General features: G+C 40.2%; 1 protein-coding gene and 1 long non-coding RNA gene across 5 annotated transcripts in view; one reads left to right on the top strand and one right to left on the bottom strand.

Annotated features, from left to right (window-relative positions):
* tanc2b (tetratricopeptide repeat, ankyrin repeat and coiled-coil containing 2b) overlaps window positions 1–24452 on the top strand; it is a 110645-nt gene that overhangs the window by 895 nt on the left and 85298 nt on the right. The window lies entirely within an intron of this gene.
* Window positions 7217–8376, bottom strand: LOC135734592 (uncharacterized). The gene is made up of 3 exons (XR_010527433.2): window positions 8225–8376; window positions 8053–8156; window positions 7217–7984 (listed from the first exon to the last, which is right to left on the bottom strand). It is a non-coding gene; the product is annotated as an uncharacterized lncRNA (long non-coding RNA).

The following is a 24452-nucleotide window of genomic DNA, read 5'->3' as shown; positions in this document are numbered from 1 at the left end:
GGGACCACAATCACACAAATGGTCCAGAAGGACGACACAAGGAGCTGCAGCCTCGGCTAAATGACCGGCCGTACAGGCCTTTACTCTACGTACACTGCAAACTCACACCACTCCAAAAGCCCCAGTGCACACGGCAAATCACAGCACTCCGTGAGGAAACACCATCACCACCTAAAGAAAGACTTTATTTAGCCCTGCTCTTCATCAAAGGTCTGCAGCTCCTGTAAAACAAAATAACACAGCACACACACAAACACACACTCAAACAGAAACAAAAATGATTTACAAAATTCAGGCAGGCAACACAGCTGACACTTAATGCCTGTCCAACACACAATAACAAAATTAACCAAATTAAATTGAATTAAAGAATAAAGAAACAAAACCAATTGTCACTGAAACAAACAGAAAGAAAACATATGTTCACGCCAGTACGCTGGCAATAATACAAAAATTAACCCAAATCAACAAGTAAATCACTGAAAACATAACTGGACCATATAAGTGCAAAAGCACTCCCACCGCATTAGCGGATTCACAAACGTATCAAAATAGGATTCACGTTCACGAACGCGAATATTCAACCCGGAACAAGACAGCGGTGACGTCACTGCATACCCCTATCACTCTATAAAATGGGGGAAAACTAATCATGTTAATCAGTCGTCACAATACATTTCTGTAATAAACCCACATGAGTGAGACATACCGAATAACAGGCACAGGGACCCGGGAATCAGTGGAGGTGAAGATAATACTCCATAGTGGCAATGCAAAGTTTTAGTTTCAGTTTAATCACTCAGCTGGTGGAGCTCAGGATACACAAGGAGAATAACTTGGCATATACAGTCGTCATCCGCCCATACGCAGCATCGTATTGACTATGATAAAGGCATAAGTTACTAATGAAATGCAAGTCAGTCAACACGCCATTAGAACACAACGTTACCTGAATGTGATCGCATAAACAGATGAAACACGCCGCCGACAAGTCAAAGCCACAATATCTGCAGCCACGGAGATGTTTACAGTTGCAGCAATCGTCCTGCACAGCTGCAGAAAACCGACATGTATAATCCATATTTTAAAGAGATGCACATAGCGGTAATAGTTTCACATACCCAAGATAACAACAGCCCTCAGTCCATACGCCGGAAGCGAAACGGGATACCGGGAAGTGACGCTCGTCTGGGTCACACACACGTATGCTGTTTATATATGCGTAATCCAACCCCCTCTATCGGCCCCAACCAATGAATAAACTAATACTCAATAATTACCTCCCGATCTCTACATGCCACAGTCCACCCCCAAGGTCTTGCATCGTCGCCCCGACGATCAACTTAATCCCATGGCCTAAAAATTGCTGAGGCTACAGTAGAAGCTGTATGGGCCTCCGACACTACCCTACCTACAGGCTGAGGAAGGCGGTAAACATTAGAGTGGTGGCCAGCGGTGGTTCGTCGCGGCCGTCGACCCTCATTCTCATCCCTAACAGACGGAACGCTTACCAACAAGTCTGCAGATAACTCACTGGCTTCTCTTACCCCTAAATCAGGCGCAACAGAAGATGTTGGCACAACTCCTGAAGGCGCTAACGAACCTGTGGAAGATGGTTCTACACAAGCTAGTTCAGCAGAATGTGATACTCCTGGTACCTGGTTTCCCCCTGGAATAACCAACAACCATTCTGGTTCAGACTCGTCCTCCTGCACACTCGCTTGTTCCAGTGGAGGGTTAACTTCAGAACCTTGATGGGTCTGATTACCCTCAAATACCAGTGACTCCCTCTGAACACATGCCTTTAATGAGGACCGGTGAACATGTTTAACCCTGTCTGGCTCACCCAGTGGTGCTACTGAATAGACAGCGCCGCTCGCCTTGGGTGTTTTCACTACCCGATATACAACAGAGCTCCACAAATCCTGAATTTTCTGACGACCCCTCTTAGCATAATCTCGAAGGTACACCAGCTGGCCTTCCTTTAACGGGACATCATGAACACCTTGATCATAATTGGCCTTACGGCGGTCTGCAGCCTGCCTTAACCGGTCACGAGCCCCCTCAAAAGCAACCTGAAGTCGGGCTTGGTGTTCCACCACCCAGTCATGTACAGTACCTGGTACCACCTCCTGGACCCTACCAAGGAGGAAATCCACAGGGAGCCGGGGTTCCTGCCCAAACATCAAGAAGTAGGGCGTTTCCCCGGTGGACTGGTGGGGAGTGGAATTATAACAGAACAACAGTTGTGGAAGACAAGACACCCAATCTCGTTTCTTTGACACTGGGAGGGTACGCAAGAGATTATGCAACGTACGGTTAAATCTCTCGCACTGGCCGTTTCCCGCTGGGTGATAAGGTGTAGTGCGAGACTTTTGAATGTTATACAAGGCACACAGCTGTTGCATTAGACAAGACTCAAAATTGCGGCCCTGGTCGGAATGAATCCGACCAGGAACCCCAAACTTGTAAAACCACTCCACCACCAATGTTCCAACAACGGTCTCGGCCCTCTGGTCCCGAGTAGGGACAGCCATACTGTATTTGGTGAAGACGTCGGTCATCACCAATACATTTTCTATCCCGGTCCGAGACGGCTCAAGGACCGTGAAATCGATTGCCAAAATCTCGTTAGGCCTAGATGCCAGTAAATGACCCATGAAGCTCCGGGCAGCGGGCTGTGTGTCCTTAGCCACCTGGCATCGCTCGCACACCCTACACCACTGAGCTACCTCCAAAGCCAAACTAGGCCAATAACAGCGCTGCCTGACTAGCTCCATAGTGCGCTCAATTCCTTGATGGCCATGATCTTGATGCAGCGAGGTCAGCACCTCCATACGCAGTGCGCTAGGTAGCAATACCTGCAGGAACTCCTCCCCACCATTAGGACGAAGAACTCGACGATAGACTACCCCATCCTGTTCCACTAACCTATCCCACTGACGAAGGAGGGCTAAGGCTGGCTTTGACAGCAGTCGGCGCTCTTCCCCACTAGGGAACCTCTTACTTTCCCACAACCCCAGGACTTCACTAAACACAGGGTCAGTCCTCTGTAAAGACCGCATCTCCTCACCTGAGTAACTGGGAAAAGACATCATAACAGCCTGAGTAACCGGAAGGACCACCCTATCTTCCAAAGCCTGATGTACCTCCACAGGCACACTAGTGCCCAAAGTCTCAATACCCAAACCCCAATTAAGGGAGCATGGTGGGTTCTGTCGTGAGAGGGCATCTGCGTTCTTATTACTTCTCCCTGACCTATACCGGATCTCAAAATCAAAGGAGGCCAGTTGTGCAGCCCAGCGCTGCTCTGTAGCGCCAAGTTTAGCTGACGCCAAATGACTTAGGGGGTTGTTGTCTGTAAACACAACACATTTCTGCCCTAATAGGTATTCCCTAAATTTTTCAGTCATGGCCCACTTGAGCGCAAGAAACTCCAATTTCATTGAGCTGTAATTTGACATATTGCGCTCAGTGGGCCGAAGACTGCGACTGGCGTAGGCAATGGGCCGCACCTGGCCTCCCTGCTCCTGGGAAAGGACAGCCCCCAGTCCTGCATGACTGGCATCCACTTCCAGGATAAACGGCTGGGAGAAGTCTGCATATGCCAAAACGGGTGCTGATGTAAGTTTACTTTTCAGCCCCTCAAAACTCTGTTGGCACTGATCGGTCCATGCCGCCCTGAAGTCCTGGGAAGCTCGCTTTCTGGGCCTTACCTCTGCAAATTCAGCGACTAGCCGATGTAATGGAGCGGCAAATTTTGCAAAGCCCTCGACAAATCGACGATAGTAACTTGCGAACCCGAGAAAGGAACGCAACTCACCAACAGTCTCTGGTTGACGCCACTGTGACACTGCCTCCACTTTACTGGGGTCTGTAGACACCCCTTCAGAGGAGATCACATGCCCAAGGTATTTTACCGACTTCTGGAAAAACGAGCATTTCTCCAACCTAGCCTTTAACCCCTCCCGTTCTAATCGACTCAAAACAACTTCCAACCGCATCAGATGTTGGGCCACAGATGACGAGAACACAACAATGTCATCAAGATATAACAGCAGCGATTGACCTTGCTGATCACCAAATAATCGTTGCATCAGCCGCTGAAAAGTGCTAGGGGCATTACAAAGCCCAAAGGGCATACGGTTGTATTCGAATAATCCGAAGGGGGTACAAAAAGCAGTCTTGGGTTGATCTCTCACAGCCATCGGGACTTGATTGTACCCGCTGGCTAAATCCATGGTGGAAAACCAGCGGGCCCCAGTTAGGGAATCCAAAGACTCCTCAATGCGCGGTAAAGGAAATGCATCCTTACGAGTCTTTGAATTCAACTGACGGTAGTCTACACACATGCGTAGACTACCGTCCTTTTTCTTCACCAACACTATTGGCGAGGCATAAGGGCTACTGCTCTCCTTGATCACTTGTGCCTCAAGCAACTGATTTATATGGGCTTTAACAACCTCGTACTCTGAAGGAGGTATCCTTCGATAACGCTGTCTCACTGGGATATCGTCAACCAGAGGGATCTCATGGGTAATCAAATTGGTACACCCCAGATCGCCCTCGTGTGCAGAAAACACTGAATGATAGTTCCGAAGCAGTGCCTTAACCTGACTGACTTCCTCACAGCTGAGCATAGATAAGTCAATGGCTTCAATCTGATCTAATACTGCACTTACCTGGGAGCCCTGACCACTAGCAGAGAGCACCTGGGAGTCCTGGGCATCAGTGGCAGCAACAGACTGTACCTCTACCACCTCAGTGGGCAAGCTGACCACCAAGACACTATTCAGACTACCCAAAATGCTGCGAGGGTAAAGCAACACATCCAGCGTCCCTACATTCACTACAGGTACATAAACCGTACCCTGAATGACTTTTATCAACGCAGGAGAGGCCAACAATCCAGAAGGCAAACCCTCCTCCAAGGGTTCGAAAAGCACGGTGGTATCTGCAAACTGCCTAGAACATGTTGCAGCCACTAACTTTATAGTACCACCAGGGATACGACATGCGCGACGGCCACGCACTCTAACCTTGCCCACACTACTCTCACTGGGCTGGGTACTAGCTTGCTGACAATGCTGGAGGGCCTGAACCATAATACTTGGGGCTTGTGAAACTGACGGCAAGCTGAATAAGGCGGGGCCATGCTGCCCAAAGAGCTCCTGGTAGCAGCGCCGTAGGATATTCATCCCTAAAACTCCTGGGACTCTAGTGCACGGCCCACCCGGAGGATCCCTGACCACCAGGACCCCGCACTTTGGTACCAGCCTACCGCACAGCTCCACATCCAACTCAATATACCCGACGTATGGTATTGCAAGACCATTAGCGGCACGAAGTTGTAACCAGTGACATGTCTTCATCCCTCCCTGTCCCCACTGGTCGCTATACTCACGGAAATAGCTCTCTGTTATGGTGGACACCATCGATCCAGTGTCCACCAAACAGGGAACTTAAACACCCCCAAAAAGGGCAACGAGATGAGGGCAAGACGAAACTAACTGAGGCACGGAAGTAAAAATAGAGCCATCAAACTCCCCAACCGAACAGTGGCTCTGCAGTTCGGTGGGTACTAGTTTTCCGACCGCTGTACAGAGTGAGCTGGTTCTTCCCGGGTTGCAGGAACAAACCTGGAAGAAGGCCTCGACCGAGGGGGAGCACGCTGTCCGTCGCAGTCCCTAGCAAAATGACCCTCACGTTGGCATCGTCGACATATTACTGGACCACGACGAGGAGAGGTATTTCGGGACTGAAAGCTCTGTAATCGGGCAAGCCCTTGTGTAAGCTGACCTATTTGCTCTTGCTGCAACTTAAGCATCTCGCGCAATTCTGCAAATTCTGAACGTGAACTACTGCTTTCAGCTTGTGGCTCCCCTTGTACCCCACACTGAAACCCATATGCTACCGGAAGTGATTGGCTCCTAGGTCTCGTTCCCCCGGGCATCCCTTCCCGTTCCCAACGTATCGCCTCACCCCGGACATCCAAAAAGGTACATAATGGCTGCCGGCGCACCAATTGTTTAAGTTCACGATGCAATGCCGGATCTAACACAAATTCAACAAATTGGTCGCGCAACAATATTTCTGCATTTGGCATGGCGGAGGACGACTGCTGCTTAACTTTCTCCTGGAGGCCCATCAGGGCAAGGGAGAACTCCAAAAGGGTCTCCCCCTCCCGCTGCCTCCGTGAGAAAAAGGCCTCTTGCAAAGCCACATATGACAACGAACAGCCATACAATTCACGTAGGGCCTCGACTATAAGAGTTGGATTACTTCTATCGGCGTCAGAACGATGCCTAATTTCCTCCCGAGCCTCACCCTCTAAGTGATCGAACAAAAAGAACGCCTGGTCAGCCGTAGACAAGCAACGGGCCCGGATACAAGCCTGTGCCTCTTCGACCCATTCATCAATACCTATACCTGACGTTCCACTAAATTTTGGACATTTCCGGTCTCTAGGGACAAAAACAAACCTATCTGCTGATGTGGCACCATCACCTGGCAAAGTAGGCCTAACCGCTGCTGCCGCGTCATTGCCCTGTGTGGTGTTACTCGCTAGGGAACTTACTGGAGGTTGGTCCTGCTTCAACCTCTCATTCTCCACTCTCAACTGAGTCACCAGGTCCCGTAGCTCCTGCAATTCTCCCTCCATCTTGAACAGTAAGCAAACAATTAAATTGCCTGCAAAAATAAGATTTGAGAAAACAGTTGAACATATACCGCTGTCTTGTTCCTACATACACGTTACAAAAACAAATACACATATACACACTAAACCCAAAACCAATACCAATGTCTCCAAAACAAGAAAAACCACAACAGCAGATCCTGCCGACTACGCCAGTTTGTGGCCAGATGGCAGAGGGAAGGTATGAGTTAAATAAATTTGAATAAGTTAATTAACCAAAGGGTTAATAATGCCTGACTACGCCACCCTGGGAGTCTCACCCAGGGAATTTATTGAAAACAATATGCACAGGTTCCCCACTCTGTGGCAAATAGGCAATGGAGACAGAGGTACTGGTATAAAAATAGAGTATTTATTGTAATTGCAAAGTCAGAAGAAATTTAAAATGCATTCACAAGATGCATAAAATGGGACCACAATCACACAAATGGTCCAGAAGGACGACACAAGGAGCTGCAGCCTCGGCTAAATGACCGGCCGTACAGGCCTTTACTCTACGTACACTGCAAACTCACACTCCAAAAGCCCCAGTGCACACGGCAAATCACAGCACTCCGTGAGGAAACACCATCACCACCTAAAGAAAGACTTTATTTAGCCCTGCTCTTCATCAAAGGTCTGCAGCTCCTGTAAAACAAAATAACACAGCACACACACAAACACACACTCAAACAGAAACAAAAATGATTTACAAAATTCAGGCAGGCAACACAGCTGACACTTAATGCCTGTCCAACACACAATAACAAAATTAACCAAATTAAATTGAATTAAAGAATAAAGAAACAAAACCAATTGTCACTGAAACAAACAGAAAGAAAACATATGTTCACGCCAGTACGCTGGCAATAATACAAAAATTAACCCAAAACAACAAGTAAATCACTGAAAACATAACTGGACCATATAAGTGCAAAAGCACTCCCACCGCATTAGCGGATTCACAAACGTATCAAAATAGGATTCACGTTCACGAACGCGAATATTCAACCCGGAACAAGACAGCGGTGACGTCACTGCATACCCCTATCACTCTATAAAATGGGGGAAAACTAATCATGTTAATCAGTCGTCACAATACATTTCTGTAATAAACCCACATGAGTGAGACATACCGAATAACAGGCACAGGGACCCGGGAATCAGTGGAGGTGAAGATAATACTCCATAGTGGCAATGCAAAGTTTTAGTTTCAGTTTAATCACTCAGCTGGTGGAGCTCAGGATACACAAGGAGAATAACTTGGCATATACAGTCGTCATCCGCCCATACGCAGCATCGTATTGACTATGATAAAGGCATAAGTTACTAATGAAATGCAAGTCAGTCAACACGCCATTAGAACACAACGTTACCTGAATGTGATCGCATAAACAGATGAAACACGCCGCCGACAAGTCAAAGCCACAATATCTGCAGCCACGGAGATGTTTACAGTTGCAGCAATCGTCCTGCACAGCTGCAGAAAACCGACATGTATAATCCATATTTTAAAGAGATGCACATAGCGGTAATAGTTTCACATACCCAAGATAACAACAGCCCTCAGTCCATACGCCGGAAGCGAAACGGGATACCGGGAAGTGACGCTCGTCTGGGTCACACACACGTATGCTGTTTATATATGCGTAATCCAACCCCCTCTATCGGCCCCAACCAATGAATAAACTAATACTCAATAATTACCTCCCGATCTCTACATGCCACACTGATATGATGTTACTTTCAGTAAGAACAAGTCGTGTTCGAACAAGGCTCATTTACTTAACAACAGATGTGTGGATGCACTGTAGATCAGCTGATTCTTTTACTCATTAAGTGTCAAAGTACAGTAGGCCTAACTTCATTCCTGGCCCGCTGTGACCTCATCATTTTGTGTCAGTCATAAAAAATGCATACTAGGAATAGGCGGCATGACGGTATATTCCGTTACCGTAAAATAAAATGTCAGAAGTTACAAATGTTTCTATTTCGTGCATTCTGCAGAATGTAAATAAATGGGCGTGGGTGATTGATGCGCCGCTTGCTCATAGTTCAAACATCTTTGATCAGAAAGAAAACGTTATGTTCTAAAGCCCGGGATACACTGCACGATTATTGGCTGTCCCAGACGAAAGATCGTCATTATGAAACAATCGCTGCGATTTCTGTTATCGTGGCTCTTCAACGGTGATCCTATGTTGTACAGTGAGAGAGGTTCAAAGACGGCCGTTTTTACGGTCTTGCGTCAAAAGATAACCTACAATAGTTTTCTGACAGTGTCAGAAATTCAGCATGATCACCGCACAGTGTGTTTGCTTCTACGATCTGCGTACTGGTATTTGTTTACCACGAGCGCATGCTGGTGACGTTGCACAACGTGTGACACTGCCGCCGAAGCTTCCGTGTCATCATCATACAGTCTACATACCTGTCGTACCCGAGTTTAAATGATCCATGTTGCACAGTGTGATAAGTTAATGATCTTACAAGAGGGCAAAAATCCTGCAGTGTATTCCGGGCTTAATAGAAAGTAAAGAGCGACAAGACCTTTAAACATGGCTCATCGCCTCATAGCACCTGTCATATTTATAATATCCATGTCTACATAGAGATCCATTTCTCATATACAGGTATATATCCTGTCTGTAGGTTTGTGCATATATTCATACTTTTCTTTTTACATATTGCCTATTTTTAATGTACTCTATACATAAATACACTCTAAAAACAAACGGTGCTAAATAGCACTAAAATTCTAAAATATCAATACCAGGTGGAATTATGAACAAATGTAAAACAACTTCAGTACGATTTCACTTTAAACATAGGTACACTCAAAAAAATAAAAAGTTGGATTTACTTAAAAAAAACTTTGTCAAGTGGGTTCCACATAGCTTTGTGAAGTAATGTCAACAATGTAAGTTGTATTTACTAAAAAGTTTGTGTAAAATTAACAATTTAAATGTTGCATGGACTAAAGAAATCCTAGTAAAGTCACTATTATGAAACATTTAATTGATTAAAAATAATGATTTAATAACTCCATAACAATGAATCAATCAACCAGATTGCAGCTGCTCACCTTTATTTAATTACAGTTAATCAAACATATCACAAACATATTTGAAATGCAATGTAACATTTCAAACTGTTTGTTGGTTTGTTTTGTTCTAAAATATATCAGAACAAGTTAATTAACTTATACTTGGCCACTTATTACTTAGGTACCTATCTAATCATGCTACACTTTTGCAAGAGGGTACAACAATTCTGCCAGAACAACAATTTTCCCATAATACACTGCAGCATCATCAGCCAATGAGATGCAAGTCTGTATTGGTTTTATTAATCTGTTACTTTTACGCAACAATGTTATATTGGCTGAACAAATAATTTTGAAGTAAAGCTGACAAGACACAGTCTTTTGTTGAAATTACTAAGTTAAATTAATCATATGCCATTACTTGTCTTTGTTAAGTAAAGTGAAAAAGAAATTATTTAGTAAAACTGACTCCAACCAAGTTCATTTTTTTGAGTGATAGTGCATTGTTACTTTTTTGGTACCCTGTCAGCTGGAATAAATATTTACCCGCTCGCAAAATGAAACTAATGAAAGACGCGGAGATCATCCACTTTAGGTTTATCAGTGAAAGCGTAAAGATAGCGCTTTACTGTGTGTTCGCGCTAGAAGTCAGAAAAGATGTAAAACATTGTGCTCAGTACCTCAGATTCGATAAATAGGTGCAAAATGCGATTATTAAATCGCTGTCTGAAGCCCTGCAAAAGTTATAGTGCGTGGCATATTTCAGCAAATTTTTATATTCCAAAAACTGTAAAAAAAAATGTTTACTGTGAAATATACAGTTGCTGTGAAATAAAATGACTTATTCCATGAAATGGATTTTTGGTCATACCACCCACCCCTAATGCATACTGTAATTATTGTTTTAATACAGGCTTTTGCATTATTGTAATATGATTCAATTTCAATGTAGATTAAAGAGCAGCTTGTAAATTCTGCTAACCATCTCTTTGGTGCTTCTGCCAAAAATCTTTTTGCGTTACAAAAACATGTTTGATTCATACCTGTACTCCAAACCAGATGGTCTCAAACGATCTGATGTTTATATCCATCTGTATATTTTATTGAGTAGAAGTGAAAGAATATTAATGGGTCAATGTGTGTGATAGTTGATACCTGGATAAATTAAATCTCATCCTTTATCTTGCAATGATGAAATGAATTTTAAAGTTGAATTAGCAGCTTCAAGGACTTTAAAGTTAAGTCAGGGATTTAGATACATTCAGGGAAGATGTAAAGAAAGAGGGAGACATTTAAACAGCACATATTATGCCATCGCATTGCATGTAGTGTGTCATGTGGTTTTAATAAATGGTAAATGGACTGCATTTATATAGCGCTTTTAACAGACCTAAGGCCATCCAAAGCGCTTTACAATTAGCCTCACATTCACCCATTCACTCACACATTCATACACCGACGGCGGTGTCAGCCATGCAAGGCGCCAGCCAGCTCGTCGGGAGCAGTTGGGGATAAGTGTCTTGCTCATGGACACCGCGACACTTGGTCTGGTGGAGCCGGGGATTGAAACACCAACCTTCCGGTTTGTAGACAACCTACATGAACCACTAGGCCACTGCCGCCCCAAGTGAATGTAAACAGTCTGCAAAAGCTGAAGTTATTGGTTTTCAAAAGAAAAAGGTAGCTGGAAGGAGCCATGCAGAGTTCAAATCCCTTTTCTGTAAAGTTGCTGCGTCACGCCTGTCATACGTGGTCTTTATGCAGTCATGTTGAGAAGATGCTGTGCTCTCTCTCTGCACTGTGTAAGCGAATTCGGTTAATTCTCACCTCCAGAGGAGGAGGCTATGAACAATCAGTACTTAAAATTCATCTTCTGTACGATAAGATACAGTAACAGTCACTGATGACTGCTGCTCTGATCTGTAGGCTGGGTTCACCATGAGGGATGGGTTAGTGCAGTCAATTTGGACCAGAACAGCTAAAAAATCAAAAATCCAAGCTCTCGCAAGAAACCACTAACATCACATACAGTACTAGGAACATACAAGACCAAAGAATGAAGGAAACACTGGGGTTTAAATGGAGAAACTAATCAGAGTTTTTTGTAAACCATTAGGGTGGGGCAGCAAGGACAGAACTATAACATGAACAAAGAGCAAAACTACAAGAGGAAAGGGAAGTGACAACTACGGAACTACAGAATAAGAGTTAACTAAATATTAACACATAAACCCAACCAAGTAAGCAACACACACAAAACATTATCCCACTATTCGTGTGGTTTACATTATATGCATATACGCACCGATTGCCAACAAAACACAGACATTTAATGCAGTCACACCGCCTGTGACTCAAGACCAGGTTGGGATCGCTCCATTTTAACAAAATCCAGTGTTAAACACACACGCACGACTCCACTGCTACCTTGGATAAACTGATATCCATTGTTTTCATAAGTAGGGTTTGGTATAGTTTGAATTTGAATGATTCCGGTTCCGATTTCGATTCCGGTTCCTAACGATTCTCGATTCCGATTCTTTTAAGAGGCAAGGTCAAAAAAGTTTGATATTTCAAATGAGCTAACCAATGGTCTTTCTGAAGGCAATAGGCTGACCTTCTCCATCAATTTGAATATATGAACTTTTTACTTTTTGTGAAGTTTACTATGAAAATATAATATAAATATCAAATCTATGAACTTAAATATAAATATTATAAATTATGAATATATTTTCACAGGGGTAAACTTTCCTCAAGAGAGCTTTATTTTTGAAAACCTTAATGAAAACACATTTACACATGAGTGTATGATGCTGCATGTTTCCGTGCTCCCACTGATGGGCTAACCTGGTGCACAATAAAAACAATAGGAAACAAACCCAGTCCAGATTAGGAACAGGTACAGTATAAAATCAGAAACTTTCTCTCACACCACCCCTTTAGTATACTTTTTTATTTACTCACATTATTTCCCACCCACTCATGTTGAGAAACTGACAGCAAATGTATTGAGCAGGTAAGAGATAAAAAAAGAGAGAGCAAGAGATCATAAATGTTAAGGATTATTTGCACATCTTCGTTGCAACATATAGTCTGTATATTAAAATCTGTATTATGCGCTCTGCTTTCAGAGTGTTTCTGTTTTTAATCTACATTTCTTATTTCATGCATTTACCTTTCCATTCCCTTTATCCTCAAACCCACATCTCTCTCTGCCACAATCACCCTTCTACTGTATGTTCCTCCTACACAGCAGGTATAACAGCAGGTTTATTGAAAGGTGTGCGCGTGTTTTCTCAGTAAATAAAAATGCTGATTAAATGTTGATGCTTCCAAAAGTGTCCATTCCTCTGCTATACTTACATTACACTGCTTTGTTTTTATATATGTATTTTTAGATTTTTCACATATAATGCTCACTAGAAAAGGGTTGTCCCTTGCTGTAATACCTAGTTCTGACTAGAAATAGCAAGTAAGAAATTCTGTTTGTGGCTATAACAAACCAAAAGATGTTGGCTATTTAAAAACTAGTCATTTATATACTTCCCACAACTTCATGGTAATACATGCTTGGCTTCTTACAGATGTAACCCTGCTTTCTGTTATAATCTGCATTGAAGGTTGTTCTTTAAATTCATTTGTTTGTAATGCCCTTCCAGTGATTCATTGATTAATTGATTAATTCTTTGGATTAACTCTTCCCCCCATTGACAAGTTATCTTGTTTATATGTAAGTTTTTATGGCAATCCACAATTCTGCTAATATCCACTAGATGGCACTCTTAACCAACTTATAAAACACTGAAGCATCCACTGATCCATAAACAGTAAAAACTTTGTGTATGTTTTGATCATCTCTCTGAATCTGATCTCTAACAAAAGTCATTTACACAAATTTAATTAATTTTGTATTTTTTAAAGAACCTACCCATATTTGAAGAATAGAGAAAAAAGCATGAAGATACACTGTGAAAAATAAAGGTACAAAAGCTATCATTGAGGCCGCAGTACCATTTAGGTACCAAGTACTAATATGCACTCTTTGGGTACAAAGGTTTACCTTTTTGAAAGGGTACTGTCCCAGTGACTGCTTTTGTACCTTTATTTTTGAGAGTGTAGGAAAAAAACTTTTTTTGTTTAAAAGCAGAGGGGCTGTTTTTTATTTGATTTATTGTATGTTATATTTAAAGAAGAACATTTTCTGGAAGGTATTAAACTTTTGTGAAAAGCTGACGATGGCAACTTTTTTTAAACGCTGGCGGGAAAGAGTTAAGTACACTGCAGTATTACTCTACATTTAAAGCATTTTGAGCAGATAAAAGAAGGCTCTTCTGTAAGCTGTGCTCTGCCATACTGTAATACAGTACTGAACATTTGTCAGCTGCCAGCTTGGACCCACTGTACCCACCGTCTGCCAGGAAGTGCCATATCGCATTCAGTCTCTCAGGCACAGTAATGTGTGAGTGTGTGTTTGTGTGAGGTATTTTTGATTGGACTGACACTTTTTCATAACAGTGTTGTTCGCCTGCTGATTGCTCAGCATAAGCTCTGACGCAAACACTCCACATAGATCTGCGTCACCATGAGGAACCCACAGAGTTCTCACACAGACACACACTTTAATTATGGCCAACAAAAAATTACTGTTGTTGCAGAAAACATACTTTTTTCTCTTCTCTACTCGGAATGGTCTACATCTTACCTTTCTTCATTCTTGATTACATTTACATTCACACATTAATCCAAAGCGAATTTTTAAACATCAGTCTTGACTTGTTCTCAACATTCACTGGTCTTGGTGGTCTTGACTACAACACTTCTATGACGCATTATCAGCAAATGTGAAAGTAATTAATTCACTTAACAAGCAGAGTTTAACCATAAGGAACAGATTTCTTGGTGCCTCCTCTATATCTCTTACACTTAAAATGAGATGCCCATTAACACTTTCTGTTACTTTTTAACTTTTAAACGTTTTGGCAGCTCCTCAGTTCCTGTGTCCTCGTGGGATAATGTGTCCATCCACCACCTACTTAAAATCTCTGTGGAAGCAGGAGACCATCTGGGTATTTCTCTTAAATACTAAGAGTAGTGATCACCTGGGGATTATCCAAGCCATAACATGGCTTGTTGGAATGCTTGATTCTGATTAGCAAGTCACAACATTTACAGGTTATTTGTTCCCAAATAACAAACATGCAAAACTAATATCCCGCATGCTGCAAATCATTTTGACAGGTACAGTTTAATATAACACAAGATTAAATATAAATATGTCTTTAAATAACATATGACATTATATTTACAAATGATTAAACCAAATAGTGTGTTTGTGACATTTGAACGTATTGTCTAATCTCAAAACTGGAAAAAAATGGTTTTCCTTGCACACGGTCTGGATTCTTTAAAATTATCAAATAAAATATTTCAAATCAATATTTAATGTTCCTTACCTTACTTATGAGGTAAATAGCTGTGTAATAAGGGGGATAATGTACACTTCATGTCGGGTCTTGATCACACTGTCGGGGCTTATTTCTGCGATAACAACCGTCTGCCTATACATTATCCCTTACACTTTTACTCTCAGTTGCATGCACACATTAAAGCACATTCACTAACCGCAAGGCCAAATAACTTTTTATGAAGCACATTTAAATTCATCTTACATGGACCAAAACCAAATGACACATTTTGGACAGCATGGATGCTTTCACTAAGTGTGGCTGGAAGGAATATAAAATTATATAGAAAAATATATACTTTATTATGTATATTCTTCCTCTTTCTTTATTCATTCTGTTTTACTTTGAAGTTAAGAGAGCTGCTACTCTTGCCTTATGCTCAGCTCGTCAATGTCACTTCTCTCCCAGCCGTCCAATCACAGTTTTATTTTTAAATAAAAAGAAAGAAAGAGAAAAAAGGAAGAAAGTAAAAAAAAACAACTATGAATATTGTTGTTGTATAGTTTTAAAGGTCACATATTGTCAAAACTGAAATTTTGTGGCTTTTTTCATGATAACTGAGGTCTAGGGGCTATGTAAGTATCATATAAGTTTCAAAACAGTAATTTAAGAGTCAAATGCACACAGCCTGCTTGAAGTAGCTGTGAGTTAAAACGGTTCGTTCATACTTCCGTAAAGTTGCTATGTCACCAATACACAGTCGCCACCTTCACTCTCCACCCCACGCTGTCCACCGTCCACCACCCCACCCCCTTTTGGCCAAACAAACCTCTAAGGAACATCACACCATGTGAGAAAATGCAGTTTAATTGATGGATGTCAGGAAACTAAATCATTGCACAGGCTTCTGAAAAACATTTATATACTAGAACAATGGCTAATGTTCATTTATTCAGAAATTCGCTTCTGATAGCAGCTGATGGTGATTTATGCGATTTATCATGCAGTCGTAACTTTTAAGTTACATTATGGAGCCAGAGAAAACTGAACTGATATATTGTAAACAGTTCTACAACACTAACATGATGCTAACAAGATGCTTACGTGTTGTTTTTTAATGTTAAAGTCTTTGGTAGCCACAAGTTTTGATAGAATATCTGTTGGAAAGACGTTGTTTGTTTTCTTAATTTACAGACACCGGACCTGTTGGTGTCTGTTTGTTTATTGAGTTAAACATGGTAAGGTTAAAATATCTTAGTGTCTGTGTCTGTTGGTTTACTAACCTAACATTTAGTGCACAGAAACTAACATTTAGTGTATTTCCAAGGGTAACGTTATTTCAACTGTGTATTTCACTCATAAAACAACAGGCCTATCAGTAGAGAGAAGCTGTGAAAAATATATAGAGATTGTTTTTGGTACTTAAACTGCAAATATATATTCTAAAGGACATCATAACCTAAAATAAAACTCTAGAATTCTTAGAAATATGGGACCTTTAAACTTTCTATCGGGCATTCACACTGACAGGAATCTGTAGCAAGAAAGCCACCATTTACTTTGTATATTTTGTGAGAATTTTACTTTCAACTGTTAGAACTGTGAAAAAAGAGTTCAACTTTATGCAAAAATGAGCAGCAACACAACTGGCAAAGACCAATGGGGACAGACTATGATTTTCTGCCTACAGCAATTGAATCACTGTCAGTGTGCACAGCTCTCGAGTCTTGCTCTGGCAAGACCTATAAAAGGATGTTGTGACTGTTATGAATTTGATCCCCACTGATGTCCAGTAATTCACTTCAGGAATGCAGCTGTATTGCAGTCCCCAAAGTTCATCTCTGCACATAGAGCTAATGAGCATCTAAATGTGCTGTTGTTATATGGCTGATTCTTTATTCATTTTGAATAATTAAAATGTGTTAAAGGGGTAATATTATGAGTTTTTTTAACATGTAAAATAAGTCTTTGTTGTCCCCAGAGTGTTTATGTTAAGTTCAACTCTTTCTCCGCCATTGAGTTATCTCTTCAATTAAAGGATAATTCCGGTATTTAACACTTTGGGTCTCATTTCTGGTTTGTTTTGGATGAACTACAGTGATGGACACAGAAATTTTGACAATGGGTCGTGTCTTGAGTTTTTGACTTGTTTAGAAGCGTCTCTTGACTGCTTCAGAATGGAAGTCAATGGCCATGCACAAACATGTCATTAAAACAACACTTAACGTTCATTTTCAAAACTGTACTACTCACCCAGTGGTGCGTGGTGTTCGTTGATGTTTAAAAACAAGTTGTGAAGCGAAATACAGTTTCTGTCGTGTTTTATTTGGCATTTTGTAAAATTCCATTGATCTCTCTTGTAAGACTCATTGCTCGCTGATATATCACTCCGCCACTGGGAAACAGAAAAGGGTCTTTTTACATGTGGTAGTAGTTTTTTCGCTCGGTTTCTCTCAGAATAAATTTTTCCCATATTTGTAGGGCTGGACCAGAATATTTGAATATTTGTTCCGTGGGTTGACATTCGATTTTCAGTTTTGAGATTCGAATATATATATTAATATTTCACAGCGTTAATACAGAGCTTTTGCCAAGCAGGAAGTGCGCTTTACGCTCCCGCTCTATAGGTGGCGCAGAGAGACCAACATCCATAGCCAACAACAGCCACCAAACGCCACCAGTGGAAAAGATCGCCTCGAACGGAAAGCGCGCTTCCTGCTTTGGCATTCACGCTAATAGTGTTGTAAATAACGTTCAGTTTCTTGCAAAAACTGATTGATTTGCTTCACAAGACGTCAATATGTCACACGGAGTTATGGGGGATTACTGTTGTATTGGATATATATGCTTTAGCTCTTAAAGTGTGCGGATCGGTTGACTTGCATGACGGAGCACTGGGGTTTCTGCAAAATATCTTCTTTATTGTTTTGCTGATGAAAAAACATATTGGCTGGTGTAAGTGTTAGTAAATAAACTTAATTTGGAAAGTATGCTACCGTTTTATTACAGTTTGTTGAACTTCATTCATTTATTTTCGTTGTTTTATTTAAATAGCCTACCCTTTACGTTGTCAGTAATTACTGTGCTGTTAATTTCTGATACGGGAGTGTTTGTTTGTTAGAAAAATGTAAGGCTACCTTATTAAAAGTGCTCTTGTGTTTTGTTTCACTAATGCTGTTCTCGCAGGACGCGTGACAGGCATGCCGAGTGTGCTAACGCTTCAGACTCAAATATAGAGCGGAAGTATATACGCGGTTGTGAGGTATCTGAAAAAATAGTTCCACTATAGCAAATAACACGGATTGAAATCATACATTGCGCCAATATATTTGTTTTTAATCATCAACGAACACCACGAACTACTCGGTGAGTAGTACAGTTTTGAAAATGAACGTTAAGTGTTGTTTTAATGACATGTTTGTGCATGGTCATTGACTTCCATTCTGAAGCAGTCAAGAGACGCTTCTAAACAAGTCAAAAACTCAAGACACGACCCATTGTCAAAATGTCTGTGTACATCACTGTAGTTCGTCCAAAACAAACCAGAAATGAGACTGAAAGTGTTAAATACCGGAATTATCCTTTAAGAGAAAATGCTTCCCTGCCATAGACAAGTTTTTTTAAGGCAATCCATGTTTCCACTATTTTCCACTAGGTGGCACTCTTACCCAGTTTATAAAACCCGGAAGTATTCCCTTAGGGCAGTGTTTCCCAATCCTGGTTCTCGAGTACCCCCTCCCAGAAAGTTTAATCAGTTAAATCAGGTGTGTTAAACAAGGAGACATCTAAAACTTTCTGGGAGGGGGTACTTGAGGACCAGGATTGTGAAACACTGCCTAAGGGCAAACAGTAAGAACTCTGTGTATGTTTTGATCATCGCTCTGAATCTGATCTCTATCAAAAGTCCTTCACAAAAATGCAATTACGGTATTTTTGGTAGAAACCTAGCCATATTTGATAGGTGACAAATTAAGAACAAATGAAAACAGGATGAAACTTTTTTTTTGAAAGGAGAGGGTCTGTTCTTTCATTGTTTATATGTATGTTTATATATTTAAAGAAGAACATTTCTGAAAGGCATTAAACTTTTGTGAAAATCATAAAAAATGCTGGTGCTGGCTGGCAACTTAAAAAAGAAACACTGGCGGGGAAAGAGTTTTGCTCAAAATACCTCACAGATAATTTATTACAGCATGTTAAAATTGCCATTTTGTAGGTGTAATCAAAAAAGTACAGTTTTTGGGTATGCCGTTTAAAATGCAAATGAGCTGATGAAATGCAAACACTGGTTGCAATAATGATGGTTTGTTGAAATTGAAACTCAGTTGTGGTGTCAATTATTTGTTGTCTCTCTTTTCCTCGCTGTATTAAAGGGGACATTCCAGAAGATGTTTTTAAGATATTAAATACATTTTGATGTCCCCAGAGAACATATGTAAAGTTTTAGCTCAAAAACCATATAGATAATTTATTGTGGCATGTTAAAATAGCCACTTTATGGGTCTAAGCATTGTGTGTATCCCTCTAAATCCAAATGAGCTGCTCAGGTGGCCGTAGTCTCAAGCGCTCGTGCTGTAGACAAGACATTCCATTCTCTCACGAAAGAAGTTAGTAAGAGATGTTCAGCATTATATATTTGAACAAGTTTAAAAAGTCAATCATCTGTTTTATGCATACTAAATGTTTATCAGCAGATGGGGAACATTGTGGAATAAAAATAAAGACTTTAAGGTCTCATGCTGCCAGTGTTTTAAACAGGCACAATGATTTTCATGTTACAATAAAATCCACTTCCACAAGCACTCAGAAGTTTACTTTTTGACCAAACCACACGAGCACATTTAAATGATCTGTAAAACAACACGTTTAATGCTTAACTTTAGAGAAACAGATCAAATGACATGTTTAAGTTTATTGTGTATGATTGAACACATATTCGCGTTTCTGTCAGTCTCTCACTTTCTGTCTTGTAACTCCTCGTATTCATTTGAAACTTCAGAGAAACATTAAACAACATATTTATGCTTATTGTGTATGATAGTGAATAGTGAAGTGATAGTTGTTCTCTCACTCTGTCTCGTGCAGTGCATTAATCCTCGTGTTCATTTATATAAACTTCAGAAAAACATTAAACAACATACTTTTATTGATGAAAGTGAACCGTCGCGTTGCTCTCTCTCTCGTTCATTCGCTCACTCGCTCTCTCTCACTCACTCGCTCTCTCTCTTGCACTAAGGTAACGTTAATCATTTAGAACGTTAATTTAACCTTTAGAAAACCATTAAAACTACAAGTTATAAGATTGTAGGCTACTGTTTGTGTTTGAGGGAATACAAACGCGTCGTGCTGTCAGTAATTTTTTCTCTCTGTCTCTCGCACTTAGGGTTGCCACCCTTGTCTGATCAAAAATGACCCAAACAATTGGTTTGCTTACAAGCCCCCTACCCCCCCCCCCCCTCCATAGCATAATATTTCTATAGACCTATGCAATTATTGGCAACACTATTTTTCATGCTTTCTGTGTTGGTAGAAGCACTGGGGACCCGATTATAGCACTTAAACATGGAAAAAGTTTGATTTTCATGGAATGTCCCCTTTAAATAGCAGTGCTGTAGTTGGACAGTGCAAATTAAGGGGTGGTATTATTGTAATCAGACTAGCTACCTACGTCACAAAACAGGCAAAATCTGAAAAACCTATTTTTTTCACATGCTTTTAGATAATAATTTATAAAAACTTTACTAAAAGTTACTGGGCTGATCTTTTTTTTCATTTTCTAGGTTGATAGAAGCACTGGGGACATAATTATAGCACTTAAACATGGAAACATTTTACTATGCTCAATTTTACATAGCTCAATGCTATGACCACTTTAAAATGTTAAAATTACAATAAACCATGTGTGGTCTTTATGACTTAAGTTCCTTCTTTAATGGAAGTCTGAAAGATTTATTTTAACTATTGTATTATTTTCCAGGTGATAATTGTGAGTTGGTTCTCTCTCTTTAGCCACGCAATTTCCTAACCCCCATTTCCTATATAAATAATAACTATGATAATTTGCTACACAGTAGACTTTTACAATTTTCCTTAGAACTGGAGTTTGAAAACTGTACCCAGTTTGAAAACCCCTAGATTAGATAATGTCAGTGTCAAAATGTCATACTTGGAGTTGGTGGTTTTGATATATCCCCTAAATTGTTGTATGTATATAAACACTGTATGAGGCACTCGGATATTGATAATACACGCATAATAATAATAAAATCAGTCCTAATCATACAGTATTAGTATATAATGTATTATACACTCTTAGTCTTCACCCTACCTTGGTTGAAGAGCCACATTCAGACTGTCAGCCCACACATCAGGCTTCTCTTTTCTCCACCTCTTCAGTTTTACCCTCTTGTCTGCTGGGAACAGACTGAAGAGCAACTCATTTGTGTAGAGGACCTGTTGCAACTACTGACAAGTCCATCACTATCCTGTCACTAATGTGTGCATCTTGTCTACCAGAGTTTCAGCAGGTGACAGATAAAAACATTTGTTTGATGGACAAGTCTGATGTGTTGGTATTGCTGTGGATGTTGAGATGTCAAATATCCTGCTACCCTGCTGAAGCCTTCTGTGCAGCTGTGAATGTAGAGCAGCTCTCCTTAAAATTGTGCCAATAATCAGTCTGCCAAGGATTTAAAGCCGGACATAACAGATTTAAAACTACATAAACTTAATGTTGTAGCAAAGCCCTGATCATATTGTATTTGGAAATCTTGTGTACAAGCAAGAAACTGAAGCAAATCTGGTAAAAAGTGTCAAAATCCTCCCAAACATTGTGTCACTTTCTCTTTCCCCTGTTCATCTCCGTCCCAGCTGTCTAACTTTTTTGATCACTCGCTCTGGGTTTTTTACTGTACCAGGCTGAGCAAGTGTTTAAGGCACAATTTCGTAGAGGATTTCTCTGCCTTTGTGGAGTGAATGTTGGTAAAAATCAACTTCTGTCCTGACTACTTCGAGGGGATGGTCTATGGGCGATTCATTTAAACACAAGCAGGAGAAATGACAGGTTTAAATTGATGCACATTAATATTATGTTAGAGTACCGCTGCTTGTGTTGTTAGTAAACATGCTGTACAACGTTTTGTACATGTACTGTATATGTAGGGGCCTCCTAAGATATTTCAGAGCAATTGATAAAATAAGCTTGTGCAACTTTCACACACTTGCAAAATGAAACAAAAATAAAAGAGTCTTAGGGCAGACCCTTTAGTTTTATCAACGATAACTTAAAAACTGCACTGAACACTGTGGGTTCACACTAGAAGTCAGGACCGATGTACAAACAGTCCTTTGAGTGTGTCTGAATCCACTTTTGCTAATTTAATGAAAGGGAAAATGTATGCAATAAACCAATGAGAGTCTCATCTCCCATCCCCTTTAAAAGTCAGTGATGTTCCTATTCTGTTAATGAGTAATGGGTGTGTTGTGGGCATAACATGCAATAAACCAATGAAAGTCTCATCTCCCATCCCCTTTAAAAGCCAGTTGTGCTTGCGCCATGCAGATTCCCCATTTAGATGGCATAACTGAAAAACTAAGCAGAGGAAAGACCCCCAGTTTAAGATTGATGTTAAAAAAATGTATTTATATTGAAATTTTTATTTTTTGTATTGAAAGCTTTGTTTCTCTTTAAAAGTCGTATTGTTTTAGTCATGGGAGTACGCAGGGTTTTCTGTAAATGTATGCACTGTAAAAAAAATTCTGTAGAAATTAGAGTATTATTGGGTATTATTGACAACTAGCTGCCAGTAACTTACTGTTGATTTTATATTTATGTTATTTCCTGGCAACAGTTTGTTCAAAGTTGAATGAACATAAAACATTTTCAGTCTTTATCTTCTGCAGTAAGTTACTGGCAACCAGTTGCATAATTACAGCATTTTTTGACAGTGTGGATAGCCTTCATGTTCAGTATCTCAAAAAATAAGAACAAGAAAAAGTTGCATTTTAAAAATACTTTATTTGTGACAAACAGGAGATAAAGAATTTATAAACGTGTAAAGAGATTAAACGTTTCAGCACAGACAGCACCGTGAGTTTTTTGAAAACTATTACTTAAAAAAGTTCTCATCTTACCATATCCACAGGTACAATGTCATCATATACAATAAATCCATCAGGAAGCATTTAAAAAAAAAACATTTTAAAATAAATGCATTATTTCCATTTCCATGCAAAACATTTAATTACTTAACAGGCTACAGCTAAAACAGCTCTTTATGCCTCGAAATCGGTCCTCATTTATGTCCAAGAGACTCAATAATAAAATTTTATATTTTAATCCTTCATATTGAAAAATGTTTGTGTGCTGTCCATGTGTATAATAAACAAACGTGATTTGTGGTTTTGTTAATAACGCATTTTGATGTCCCATGAGGAAACAAGCTTATAAATTAAACAAAATTATGTATCTTGAAAATGTGAGTAGGAGAAAGGTTCCTGCGATGGTTGAGGTTAGGGAATGGGGTAGGTAAGGGGAATAGAATATACAGTTTGTACTGTATAAAATGCATAACGTCTATGATTTATTATGTTTTTGGCTGTGTACATTTCAATGTCCCCACAAAACATTGAAACCAGAATGTGTGTGTGTGTGTGTGTGTGTGTGTGTGTGTGTGTGTGTGTGTGTGTGTGTGTGTGTGTGTGTGTTTGAGAGAAAGAGGATGAGTGAGTAAGGGTGACTAATGTAAAAGTAGATATATGTGCTTTGGTCTTAACAGATGTCTGTGTTGTTGCACCATACTGATTATTTCAAGTGCATCTGCTTTTATACATATTCACACTGTACAAAAGAACTGCACTCATTGACTTTTGCTGATGATGTGGACAAAATAAAAAATCACCTTAATACTTTGTTTTAAGCTGCTTTTGGAATTATCTGCACATTGCATGATCACATGAAAAGCATTATGAAATGTACACAGCCAAAAACATAATAAATCACTTCTTATAGACAAATATGTTTCCCAGTGATCACATAATACTCTATTTTGAACAACACAAATGCATAGTAGTTCTGTTAAGTGTCGAAAGCAAACCCAGAGCATCACCTGCTCGACAGCATATCAACACCAAGATCTCTTTAATATCTTAATTGTTCATATCATGACATATGGGAGAACAATTGGAGACGTTTGCTTATATTTCCTGCTATTTGATTGTTCTCACGTCTTGTGGATTTTACAAGGCTCAAGAATGTCTCAAACTCTGCTTAAATTTAATTTCAATATAAACACAAACATTTTGAATCAAACTCATCTGAATC

Source organism: Paramisgurnus dabryanus, chromosome 1 (genome assembly GCF_030506205.2).
Source record: "Paramisgurnus dabryanus chromosome 1, PD_genome_1.1, whole genome shotgun sequence".
NCBI classification, from domain to species: Eukaryota; Metazoa; Chordata; class Actinopteri; order Cypriniformes; family Cobitidae; genus Paramisgurnus; species Paramisgurnus dabryanus.
Note: the sequence above shows the minus strand (reverse complement) of the source record. Positions and strands in the feature narration are given on the sequence as shown.